The sequence below is a fragment of the Enhydra lutris genome, unplaced genomic scaffold (assembly GCF_002288905.1).
Source record: "Enhydra lutris kenyoni isolate GAN:26980312 unplaced genomic scaffold, ASM228890v2 scaffoldscaffold2, whole genome shotgun sequence".
Lineage (NCBI taxonomy): Eukaryota > Metazoa > Chordata > Mammalia > Carnivora > Mustelidae > Enhydra > Enhydra lutris.
In genome coordinates, this window is record NW_019154086.1 from 71,555,370 (window position 1) to 71,569,682 (window position 14,313).

Genomic DNA, 14,313 nt, shown 5'->3' on the forward strand with positions numbered 1-14,313 from the left:
AAATTTTGCATAATCTAGATTTTAGAGTCCTCAAATCAAAGCAGTATGTTCATGTATTTTTGTAGCATTATAAATTAAATACTCTGTGAAATGTCTGATAAGAATGTATTGCCAGTAAAGATGAGATTAGAATGAAGCCTTCAGGGAGACAACAAACTTTGCTTATTCCATATCAGGAGATTAATCATATCTATTCACACGAATCTATATAAATACATATCCACACACACATTGTACTGTAAACATTGAAATCTAGCATAGCTCATCTAAGGAAATAATTGTTGCCTAACACATCTAATCTGTACAATCTTATAGTAAGATTATAAAAGTGAAAATGCCAAGGTTTATTATCTGGATGTTATAGTCATTAAGTAAAGGAAGAAAGCAAAAAAATTCAAAGAATCTGATTTTTTTGAAACTTGTTAATTTCTATAAAATCCTTGATCATTTCATTATTTACTGAATTTATCTATCTGAGAATAGAAACATCTATATTTTTGCAAAATTTCCTACGTGATCATGAATTACAGACATTGTTTTTATCTATTGACCTAAAATAACTTTTCCAGGATTATCAAGAATGTCTGTGTCATTTAATTAATTTATTCAGGAATTATTTACTTTGTATATGCATTTGTCAGTTCAAGTACAATGAATAGCATCCTTTCCAGCTCTTTGGGGATATAAAGCAAGCTGCCTCTGAGAATAGAACCATAATTTCAATATATTTGAAGAAAGAACATGTCAGCCAGGGGCAAATTTATCAATCACTGGGACAGTGTATACGAGAGAGAATCAAAGAAGTAGATTTTCCCTAGGCCCTTCTAAATAACTACTGAGGAAAGGGCACCTTAGCCAGTGGTCTAACATGTTTGGTAGCTTTTGTTGGGGGTGAACTCATGGTCAGAGAGATGCATCAGGCTATCTTCCCTGGGTGTCTTTAAAGCTAAATTCATCTCCTTGATCTGTTTCCTGTCCAATATCTAGATTATGTTTCTGATTTGAATCCTCATGGAAATCCAATTATTGTAGAGAAAACATGTACTTCTCATACTGAACTTCAGATTTTCTCATGGGATATTAAAATTATTATAAAATCAGAAACTGACATTGAGAGGGTTTTTTTATTCACTCACCAATATTTTAAGAGCCTTCTATAATGAGGTAAATTATGATAGATGATAAAAAGAAGCAAGACAGCCATTGTCCCCATTCTTACTGAGCTTACACTCTAGGGAAGAACTTACACAGTTAAGAAACTGCTTGCAATAAAATGTGATGAGTGTTATGACTATAGGGATCAGGATCTTACAATGGGTGTGTATCAGGGGCATGTAATATACTTAATATTTAAAATGGGATCAGGGAATACTGCTTGGAAGAAATTTCATTAAGCTAAGATGAAAAGATAGCTAGTTGGGCAAAGGGGGACAAGTATGTAGCAACACTCTTCTAGGGAGAAGAATAACATGGGCAAAGATCTGAGCTGAGAAAGAGCACAACATTTTCAAGAAATTAAAGAAAGTCAGTGTTCTGAAGTAGAGAGTTCCAAGGTGGAAGGGATCTTTGAAAGAAATGGCTAGGGAGACAGGCAGAAGCCAAATCATTCTGGTCTATGGAAAATTAGGTTATGGAACATAGACATTATCCTGATTGTAGTGTGGCTATCTTAAAGGGTTTTTTATGCAGGAGAGTTATATGGTTGAAATTTAATTTAGGGATTTCCCTCTAGAGAATGTTCTGTGCTGAGAAAAACTCAGGGACACAAGTTTGAAAGGTACGGCAATATGAAGACATTGTGTGTTTAGGGACTTGTACTCAATACAACTTGACCAAGTAAGGGTAACATGTACTTACTAACTTGGATGTTTCCATCTGTGGGTCATGATAAATCTTATTTTAAATGGATAAATCATCATTCTGGTTTCATACAGTAATCTTGCAAACCTAGTAAATGTGGGTATGTCCCTGGTAGCTGAATGATATATTGACTTTTGGTATATTGATCATAGCAAAGTTTCTTAGCCTAGAGGCTAAACTTCTGATTTAATAAATTCATCAATGGAAGGGCTAGGTTTGCTATACCCCCTGGAAAGAGACTGCTGACCTTGTCCCAGGCAGATATTCATATCTGTATTTGTCCATGTAATTATCAGGACAATAGCTTAAGTTAAAGAAAATATACCATGATAAAAATGGTTAAAGGTAAAGGAATAAAAAGTATGTAATGATTAGAGATAAAAGGTAAAAGAGCTTATAGAGAGAATATATACATTTCTTTATAAAAGAAACTTTATTTTAGTCTTGCATTGTCTCTATTTATGGTAGAATAAAATACAAAAGTAGATCTTGGAACTCAAGGCTTCTGGATACATTATTGCTTCTCGTAGAGATTTACAAGAATTTCAGGTGATATAATACTACATAGAGACCTTTCTTTTAAGTCGAGTAGAACTACAGGCTGTTAAAGTTAATTGAATGATTTTTACTAGTAAATGAATAAAAGAAACTTTCATAGGGAAAGACCTCACCAAAGAACTTTATCCAATACAAGCTCAAAGATTTTCATTTTCAAGGAGACACTGAAACCTCATTTAATCTGGGTTTCTCTCAAGCCCACACACTCCTCCTTATTACTTTCAAAAATAGGACAGCCCTCATCGCTCCAGCCCCTTAGCATCTTAGTTCTCCATTTTTCCTTCCAATGGCTTTTGTCTCCTCTAATTAAGTATAAAATTCTAGGGAAATCAAACTCAAATTATCACTGGAGAAATTTTAAGAGTGTTTAATCCAGAAAGCAAAGTTTTTGATACAAAACAAGAGCCATTTCTACACAATATATGATGAAAGGCTTGACACACTTCCGTTTCTCCTGTAACCAGAACCAAAATTCTCAAGAGGAAGGTTAAAATGCTGTCATGATTATATTTCAGAAGATAGAATGTTGACTTACTCTAGGATACATAGGCAACATTAATTCTCTATGGGGGAAAAAAAAATAACTGTGCAATCTTGGCTAAAAACAAAACAAAACTGGAGACACAGAGCTGTCACATGTATAAATGTTAAGTTTGATTTTAACAATAGAACCCCAAATTTTCAAATAGAAACAGTAATTTTACCAAGGGGATTTTAGACATCCAATATATATGTCATTTTCTTTTTCTCTGTCTCTTTTAACTGTAACATATTTGACCTTGAAGATGCATTTGATCAAAGAACATAACTCCCCTTTGATGAGAATGTCTTTCTGAGATGCACCCCTCTCTGAGCAGTGTAATGTGTCTACTTCACAGGGAGCAGCTCTGATTCTATCTAGTAGAAAAGACAAAACTCTGTTTCTGTTACTGACCAAGCCTGGGGAAAACTGTGTCTTTCAAAGACAAAGGCAATTTCAAGGCGACGAAACTTTTGGCAGCCATTATGAGTGTCAAGCTGTGTCTTGTATTCAGCTGCTGAATAGACACTACACTAAAGCATTAGAGACATTTGTTGGTGACAGCTGCCACCTCATCTATCAGCCATTACAGGAATAGCATTGGAGCGTACGTTTAGTTTCCCAGATGAAGGTTTAAATCCTTGTTAGTGCTGATTTACCCTAAAGAAGGTAAAGTTTTGGCAACATTGCATAACAGCACAGGAAAAAAAAAAAAAAAACACATAGGGACACAACTTCTTTGTTTTTCCTAATGAATCAAGTCTAAATAGTGATGGGCATTTCTGGTGTTCCAAGTTCTTTCTGTGACATCGCACATGCATTTTAACAATTAGAGCTGGACTTGGAGACAGAAATTGCAAGCTATTAGTATTTGTTTTTGCCCTCTGATAGGCATGCTGAGGAGAAAATAAAAACTCACGGAAGTCAGTATTTTTGAAAAAAAAAAAAAAAAAGAAAGGGGATGAAATTCAGAAAGCAGTGCAAGGTTGAGCTCTACCACATATTAGAACCTAAAGAATCAACTTTCAGTTTTTAATTATATAAGTTAATATTGTGTTTGTGTCTAATTTTGCAGAGTTAAAAACTTATATTTTTACTTCATTTCTGATGTGCTGTTCGTTTAATGTTGATTGGAAATAATAATACCGGCATGTGGAGGTATTTCAATTGTGAAAAGGAAAATTAGTACAGTAAACCATTAAGAAGTTTACATTCTCCCACCCACCTATGTCAACACAGCTTCAATGCCAGCCACTGCTTTTTGAACCATGAGAGACTATGGACTCTGTAAATGTCTTTTAAGAAGAGAAGATTAAACAGCTCTTCAACAGGGAGAAGCTTTTCTCAAAAAAAAAAAAAAAAAAAAAGATACAGAAAAAGGATTTAGTTTTGTAAAGAAAAAAATTAAAAAATAAAATCAATAGTATCTGGAAGAGTCCTTTGGAATCAAGCTTCATCGCTCCAGATACGTACCCACATGCACCCCAAATTAATCTAGGTCACTCAGCTGTTCAACAAAATGTCATTTATTCACTTGTTCACTGCTTCAAAAATTCATCCAAGTCTTACACATACTTTCTACATAGATAGTCATGCTATCTGTGAAAATGGACAGTTTTGTTTCTTCCTCCCCAACCTGAATACCTTTTATTTTCTTTCCTTATCATATTGTATTAGCTAGGACTTCCAGTGCAGAACTGGAAAGAGACAGCATCCTTGACGTGGTCCTGATCTTAGTGGAAATTGCTTTATATTTTCAATCTATTCTCCAAAAATTATCCTTTCTCTGCACTGTTAATAAAGAAATATGAGAATGAATTCATTGTTTGACATTACAAAGCTGGCTCTAAATTGTGGCAGGTTATAAAATAGTTACTACAATATGAAAAGAAAAGTTTAAAAAATAAACCAATAACTGTAAACAGCTATTTTTAATATTCTGAATATATTTAAAATTATGAAAACATATGCCATGCAGGTCAAAATAAGTACCTAAAAATGATTTTCAAGAGTTAAAAACTCCCCAAAGTTCCAGATCCTTTTCTTTATTTCAAACAATTTTTAACTTTTAATTATCATTTTAATGACTTACAGTTATTACTTAAAGTTAAATTGATCACTGAAAATAAAAACAAATAGGAGAAGCCAGCAAAAACACAAAAAAGTCACCTATTAACCAAAGACAATTCCTCTATCATGACCTTATTTTATTTTAAGATTTTCTGTATGTATTTGATATAGATTTTTTCCAAATGCACATGGTTTTTTAACCAGAAATTGTAGTCAACCAATTTGCTATTATTAAGTACTCAAATTCTCTATAATTTTTACCTTTTGGGGATATTTACATTGCTTCCAGATTTTGCAATTATATGCATTGGCAAACAAAGATAATTGACTTGGAGAACACTTTCAGAGAGACAAAAATGTTCTAGTCATACGAAGAACTTAAAAGCAGCCCCATCTTACACTATTGGTCATAATACTTATAATACTTAGAAAAAGAAACCCTGAAGATCTTTATTTTTAACGAAGTCTCAGTTTCAGTGAAATTAGGTGATCAATCAACTTGTTTTTACCAGGTGATTGACTGTGCTCTTTTGGGCCACATTACTTGAAACTTAGTGCATTGAGTATGGACACAGTAAAACGAGATTCACATTTGAAAAGGTTTATCCTGTCAACCATGTGGAAAACTGATTAGAGGGAAATGAAATAACTGCGTCTGGAATACAAATTCAGATGCTGTTGTATTAATCAAAGTGAAAATGAAGACCCGAATTAAAATTCTCAGAAGACACATAAAAGGAAAGTAAAAGTCCATAACACACTGAAAATATTCGATTTGTAGAGTAAGAAAGAAGGAGTAGATAAAGACAATGTTTGAGTTTCTGTAATGGGCAATTATGTGAATTTTTGTGCTATTAACTGTGGAGGTAATTTCAGGGGAAATATGATGAGTTCAAGTATAGAAAATGAATTTGAACTGTTTATCAGACATCCCAAGAGTATTTTGATAGATGGCTTAATTTATGGATTTTAAGCCCTGAAAAGAGATCTCGGTTAGAGATACTTCTTCTAGAATCAAGAGCACAAAAGTGGGAGATAAACCGAGGAATAGATACAATGACCCAAGTACAGCACATAATGCATAAAGAAAAATGGAGAATGGAATCTTTCAGAGCAACTCATTTAACGAGTTAAATATAAAAACATATGAAGGACATTGACAAGAAACAGCAAAAGATGTACATCGAAGATGAGAATAAAAGAGCTGTCGCCATGGGTGAGAGAGAAGAGTGAACATATGTATGATAATTCTGCCATATATCCGAAGAGCTCAAGGAGAAAAGGTATTATAAAGGGAACTCCTGTACCCTGGCTTCATGACTCCATGTAAAGAAAGTGCTCTTCAAGTGACTTTCCTGACTGCTCTTCCTCCAGAGAAAATGAGAATGGTGAAGGAGCCTGCAGCTACCATGCCTTCCCACACATGCCTTGCATGGCAGAGGGGGCTTGCCTCTGTGAAGGAGGCTTACAGCCTGGGATGCATTTGATTCATGGAGATTTAGAAAGCCCATTCGACTGCACACAAAATCCATGTCCTTCAAATCAGGTGTTGTAAGTGATAATGCTGACATTCTAATCTCCATTTCCACTGACCCATGTCCTATTTCTCAACTGTTTCAGAACTCAGGCATGAAAGAGAATGCTGTTACGTATTGACGGATTCAAACATCGGTAATAAGGATTGAATAGTGTTCATCCACTTAACAAAGGCAGGATGTGGTTACAAATAACCATGTAATCATAATTAGAACAGTTTTATTGGAAGCCAGACTGTAATATGTTGGACAATAAATGTGTTACAAGTGGTGATCAGAAGGATGGATTATTTCTACCAGAGTGTTGGCTTTTGAAAGAAAACAGTGTGTTCACTCGGGAGGACTCCAGAGCTGAGGGAGCTCTGCGACTAAGCTACTGTTAGTTCTTTTTAATATGAACAGAGCACAATATGCTTAACACTTTTGGGTAAAATGAGCTGAAGGCACAGGAGACAGAGCAGACTTGATGAAGTGTGGTCCTTGAAGTAGTGAAAGGACATAATTTTCAGAGCACAGGTGGGCAGAGTGAGGCAGGTAAGGGCAAGTTTAGGGGAACAAAGCGCTGGGAAGCAAACCTGAATAAGCCAGGAGTTTTGTTTGCTCTGAGCACATTCTAGGGATTGTTGAGGGAGACCAGCTGAATCAAGCTCAGCTTAATGCAAGGGGTAAGATAAAATTTGAAAGTCCCCGTCTTCTCCTATAAAGTGACTCTTCTCCAATCTCAGAATGTTCATTTATTTTCCCACAGGAAATAAATAAAACTGGAGAACGAGCTTCTGATGCAGCCTCTACCCAAAGACGGTTTAATACTTAAGAAGAGTGCCATCATTCAAATCACTGTTGTGTAAATTTATGTCAGTCTTTTAAGGCTTCTTCAATATTTTGGCCTAATATCCTGCATAAATGCTTAAGAAGTAGCCCATTAACTGTGAAAGAGTGTATTTAGTTTGGGGAACTTCTGAGATTTGGCAGTTTAACATTTTTGTGAGATTTCTGTCCAAGTTATATAAGATATGAGAAGAAATTTATTTTTGAAAATATTCTGAATCTAGAGTGTTCCAAAAAACTACAATGTACATAATCAAGACATTTGTCTGCCAAAGCCTGAGTCATCACATGAATGTCGACAAGGCAGAGAGATGTCAGGAAGGCAATAAGCCAAAATAAGATACTAAACCAGTGTGTAAGACTGGTTTGAGTCCAGCTTCCCTTTCCCTAGTTTGATCCCTGGGCAGGTTGCTTAATTTTTTCTTTCAGTTCCTTTCCTTGTAAACTGAGGAGGGAAAGGAGAGAGAAGAGCAGCTTTTATTGACCTAACTTTGTTTACAGTGCTCTGCTGGGAGATTTATTTACTAGAGAGCAGTAAATGTAGGGGTGATGGATATGAAGTCTGGAGCCAGGTTTCCTAAGTTTGAAGTTTGGCTCCCCCACTGAATAGCCATGTGACTTAAGTTCGTTTCCTAAACTCTTTTACACCAATGTTGACTCACCTGTAAAAGGCCAATGACGTGGATGGAACTAGAGGGTATTATACTAAGCAAAATCAGAGAGAGATAATTATGATATTATCTCACTGATATGGAATTTGAGAAACAAGACAGATCATAGGGGAAGCGAGGGAAAAAATGAAACAAGATGAAATCAGAGAGGGAGACAAACCATAAGCAACTCTTAATCTCAGGAAATAAACTGAGGGTTGTTGGAGTGGAAGGGGGTGAGAAGGATGGGGTGCCTAGGTGATGGACATTGGGGGGTATATGTTCTATGGTGAGTGCTGTGAATTGTGAAAGACTGATGAATCACAGACCTGTACCCCTGAAACAAACAATACATTGTATGTTAATTAAAAAAAATAAAATAAATTTATAAACAATAAAATCCAAAAAAATAAAAAGATTTTTTAAAAAGGCCAAAGACAACAAAGGCTGATGACTCATTTGCAATGCCTTGTGATTATCAAGTGAGGTAATATATGGAAGGTCTTCCAATTATGTCTAGAACATGGTAAGTAGAACATAAATACGAGTTATTTTATAATTTACTTCACATGGTGGTTGCAACAATCAAATGAAGTAATAGAAAGGAAAAAAAAAAAAAAAACACTGCTTAACACAATGCCTGGTACCTAAGAAATTCATGATAAATGGTCCCTATAATTATATTTTCTAATAAGATTTGGTTGACAATCTTGTCATTGGATGGTATTTATTACTGTTTTCAAAATAAAGCAACTGAAACAAAAAAAATTCCAAGAAACTTTGAAACATCGGAAAGTGAAATCCAGAATCCAAGTCCTATTCTAAATAATTTTTAAAAGTCTATGCTCTTTCCATTAATTCTTTATGTAACGAGTCAAAATTTAATAATGCCTACTTCATAGTGTTGTTGTAAGGATGAAAAGAGTCAATATTTATATAATGTTTTGTGGACAGTAGGAGTTGAATTAATCTAAATATCATTACATCCCAGGTAGAAGTCTATATTCTCGAGTCCTACTTACCGTTATATTCCAAGAGAATATAGACTCCATGTGTGGACCACAATTTGTGATATCACAACATAGCCTATCTCAAAGTTTCTCCTACTTTGGGAGAGAATTCAGAGGAAGAAAGATAAGGTGAGGCCTCTGAGTCTACTTTATGGATAGCAGCATAGGCATCGGAATTGATACAGAACATGAATATTATAGCTTCTACATGAGGCAAGCTATATCGATTTTCATACCCAAAAATCAAAACACACATGTTCCTTTAAATAAATGATAATGTACCACTGTGTGTGAAAAAAGAGATTCATACCAAGATGTAATCAGTATCTGAAAAATAAATATCTGAAAAATAAATCAGTGAAAATGACAGTGTAGGGAAAATCGATACTAAAATCTGGAGCAATACAAAAGGAATAAGTTATGCAAAGAATACATTTTTTTCATAAATTGAAATACAATTAATTATAAATGTACCTGATTCATTAAAAGTTAAACGGCATTCATTTTAGCTAGCTTATAATATGAACCTGGAAAAGCTTGTTGGTTTCTCATTTTGATATACATTTCATTTTCTATAAATATTATGATGAACATATCTAAAAAATTAACAATAGCCTGGAAAACCAATGCATAATGAATCTAGTATCAAGAATTATTGAGCACAAATTAACAACACAATTCACAAGTGGTGTAATTAGTTTTTAATTAATAATCCACTTGACCTTTTAGGAAGTAGGTGGTATTTCTTTATTGCTGAATCACACTAGAGACAAGTAGGAGCTATTCTTCAATATTTGCATCAGGTGGCAAATAGCCTGAATTATTAGTTATCACAATTAGTTTACTTGAAATGTAAATATTTTTCTCCACCAGCATTTTGGTAAGAACTTGAAATTTATCTAAAAAGAATTAACTACTATTCGGTATTTAAAGAATGCTAAACCATTTTTAGAATTATGGGACCACAAGATCTGAATGATTAAGGGTAACTATTCTGAACAAAAAAGAACATCTCAATTGACTAACAGATTCAGAGTTTACCAATATTTCAGAAAGAAACCGCATATAATCCAAAATAATCAGATACTCAATATCAAGATGGGATTCCTTAATATAGTTGGGGGTTTTCCCTGAAATACAGTGTGAAGCTTGCTTAGACTCTATTCCTTTTTTAATATTCAAGGAATTCTGTTTATTACCTATGTCTTGGAATCCATAAGTATTTATAATAAACTGTTCTCTGGTATACCATGTAGAAGCTGAAAGGCACTATAAATAGTATCACTACAAAAGCATAAAACCTCAGGCTTCAGGAAAACAAACAAAAACAAAGATTCCTGATAAAAATCTTTCTTTCTCCTCCCATCAAATGTTTTAATTACCACTTTCTAGTCTAAATTATTTAAAACCTTATCTAGAATAGTTTGCAATTCTTTCTTCTTATCTATCTATCCACCATCTATTACTTGTCATCTATCTATTCATCCATCATCTATCAATATTAATTTGTTATAGGATGGATTTACATATTTTTCTCCCTTCCAATTTAAAGGTATCACTTCATAAAATCTATCTATGAAAGACCCACAGCAAATATCATCCTCAATGGGAAAAAGCTTACAGCCTTCCTGTTGAAATCAGGAACACGACAAGGATGCCCACTCTCACCACTCTTGTTCAACATAGTATTAGAAGTTCTAGCAACAGCAATCAGACAACAAAGAGAAATAAAAGGTATCCAAATTGGCAATGAAGAAGTCAAACTCTCTCTCTTCGCAGATGACATGATTCTTTATATGGAAAACCCAAAAGACTCCACCCCCAAACTACTAGAACTCATACAACAATTCAGCAACGTGGCAGGATACAAAGTCAATGTACAGAAATCAGTGGCTTTCTTATACACTAGCAATGAAAATACAGAAAGGGAAATTAGAGAATCAATTCCATTTACTATAGCACCAAGAACCATAAGATACCTGGGAATAAACCTAACCAAAGAGGTAAAGGATCTGTACTCGAGGAATTACAGAATACTCATGAAAGAAATTGAAGAAGACACAAAAAGATGGAAGACCATTACTTGTTTACTCTTGAGACATCCAAGTTTTCTTTGGAATATCACTTTTATTAACTATAAACATGTGACACAAGTTAGTGACCCATGTAGGGTATTAGCTCTTCAGTATCAGCTGTTCTGAGAGGCAGCAGAGCAGAGGAGTTAAGAGTTTTGACAAAACTAGACTAATATTCTGTGGTCTGGGAAAAATCACTTATATCTTTTTGCTTAAAAGACTGCTAGGAACACAGAGCCATCACCTCCCCCTCGCACTGACCCCTCCCTATGGAACCTGGTGACTCAGGCCTTCCTTTGCCCTTCCTGGTAGAGGCAGAGTGCCTTCTGGTGGAGTGCTGGGATGGGGAACATAATATTGGGAAGCCTTATCACCTCCACACGTGGTGATCTGGGTATCCCCCAAGGGAAACCACCCTACCATCCTCACCACCCAGGACATGGGCCTCAATCACAAGCTATGACCCAGCACTTTGTTCAACTTTGAGGACATGCAGGAAATCACCCAGCACTCTGTGGTGTGCCACATGGATGACCCTGGTCAGCAGATGGGGGCTCACTCTTTCCCCAGGGGTACCAGTTCTCTTCCATGGAGAAGCTGACTGCCATGCTCCCTAGGCACAGCATTTTGGGTTCAAGTACACGATTAGGTTCCAAGTGGGATCCAGAGCCTATGTGCTGGCCAAGTTTGCATTCATCTTCCCCAGCCTGGTGGAGGAGCTGGTACTGATGAACCCTGATCCTAACAGCAAGGACTAGATTGATTGCATGTCCACCAAGCTCTCTGGCCTGACCTGCACTTTTTATTTTTTTCCATTTTATTTTATTTTATTTCTTTTCAGTGTTCCAGCATTCATTGTTTATGCACCACACCCAGTGCCCCATGTAATATGTGCCCTTCTTAATGTCCACCACCAGGCTCACCCAACCACACAACCTCCGCCCCTCCAAAACCCTCAGTTTGTTTTCTAAGAGTCCACAGTCTCTCATAGTTTGTCTCCCTCTCCAATTTACCCCAACTCACTTCTGTTCATCTCCCAATGTCCTCCGTGTTATTCCTTAACTCCACAAGTAAGTGGAACCATATGATAATTGACTTTCTCTGCTTGACCTATTTCACTCAGCATAATCTCTTCCAGTCCCACCCATGTTGATACAAAAGTTGGGTATTCATCCTTTCTGATGGAGGCATAATACTCCATTGTATATATGGACCATTCTTCTTTACCCATTCATCAGTTGAAGGGCATCTTGGTTCTTTCCACAGTTTGGCGACTGTGGCCATTGCTGCTATGAACATTGGGGTACAGATGGCCCTTCTTTTCACTACATCTGTATCTTTCGGGTAAATACCCAGTAGTCCAATTGCAGTCGACCTGCACTTTAACTGACACAGTGCTATCCCACCTCTTCCTCCAGGAGGAGCTCATGAAGAACACAGAGCAGGTTCAGAGTTACTGGCAGCAGATTGGAACGTAGTGAGCCATGCCAACTCACAGCTCTTCTGGAACACGTACAACTACAGAGACCTGGACATTAACCTGCCTGGAGCAGTGCCCAATGCCAACACACTCTGCCTGGTGATGCTGGTGGTTGGTGCCAGCTAAGGATGGGTGGTGGAGTGCAACTCCAAACCAGATCCAACAACCACAACCTTTCTAGGTGGCAAATTCTAAGGGGCTTCCCTGGGTCACCCAGCCAGGAAAGCTGACTGAGGCCTTCAAATACTTCCTGCAAGGTATAGGTTACATCCCCTTGGCCAGCAGGACCAGGCTTGCCTGCATCTCTAACTAGTGCCAGCTTGGTGGAAGGCAGCCACCCACTGGCCTGGATCCACTCAGAGAGTTACGGTAAGTGGCTGGGCCCAATCAGTCACACCATGGATTTGTCCTGTTGGAGCTCTTCACACAGCAAAGACACCCACCTGCCCCTGTTCACAGACTGCAGTCCTCCTCCCAGCTCATTTTCCCTACCTGAGCCACGGCCTTGAGGTAGAAAGTTGCCTGATCCTCCATCCCCATGGGGCTGACTCGGGGGGTTGAGGTTAAATGCTGGAATAGCCCATGAGGGTTGTACACACTGCCTGAGAATTTCATGGTGTCTGCCTTTGGAAGCCAGTATGTGGCTGAGACTGTGTTGCCTAAGGGTCCCAGTAGATCTCCATTTTTGCCCCAGGTTCCATGGACTATAACCTAATTAGAAGCAGTGTGTCCAAGGCCACTAGAAACATGCATGGTGTTGCTCAGGAGTGTTCTGATCAAGCTATGCCAATATCTTATGACTCTAAGAAAGAATACAGTTTATCTGGAGAGATATGATCCAAGGTAGTGTGATTTCTGCAGTCCTGCATCACCATCTCAGGACTACTGGAGTAGCTTGGATTGGGGCTTGCTGGTCCTGGGGTGAGAAGTGAAGATTCCTGAGGTGAACACAGGCCAGACTGAGGAGAAAGGCTCTCCACGTACCCAGGTCCTCTCCTTTTACCTGAAGCCCAGGACTGTGCCATACACTTCCTGCCCATGCATACTATCAGGGAGAATCTCCTGACCCAGAAACCAGAGCCATTTTTCTTGGAACCTAAATCAATTGCCACAAACCCTAAAACAATTGAAAGAGGGGAGAAAGCAATAAAAACTCCAGGGCTATGGAGGGGGGCAGCTGTGTGGGGACTGTTCTGAGACTGAGAGGACTCCTGCATCCACATTTCTTTTGCACATATCACCCCCTTCTAGAATCTTAGGTCATTACTAGACTGTTCTAGAGCTTGCTGGAATATTAGTCTGTCCCCAGTTGTATTCACTCACGTGCTTCCTTTGAACATAGAATGTGACTGTTCATAAAGCTGGTAGAATTACTCTTTACTATAGGTAGTGCTGCAAATCTTGAATTTGTTTTTTTCTGTGTTCTTTCAGATGCGATATCTATAAATATAGGTATATCAGGTTCTCCTGCATGTGGTTTTTCCATCAGAGGTTGTCTCTTTGGTCAAGGTGAACTTTTAATGGAGTTCATTATTTTCCTCTCTGTATGAAATGAAGAACCTAATTTTCCGTATTCTGGTGGCTAATGTCATGAAACTATGAGATAACAAAATGTAAAATAAATAACGATGCTTGTCAAAGTAAAACAAAAAGATTGCTATGGGTATAAAAGGGGTTTGAAAATATTGAGTCTCATCTCTCATTCAGTTTCACAATAAATTGTTGTA

At 37.1% G+C, this 14,313-nt stretch overlaps 1 pseudogene; it reads left to right on the forward strand.

The window, feature by feature from the left end:
- The first annotated feature begins 11,375 nt into the window (after window positions 1-11,375).
- On the forward strand, window positions 11,376-13,095 carry LOC111146647 (annotated as a pseudogene).
- The last annotated feature ends 1,218 nt before the right edge of the window (window positions 13,096-14,313 follow it).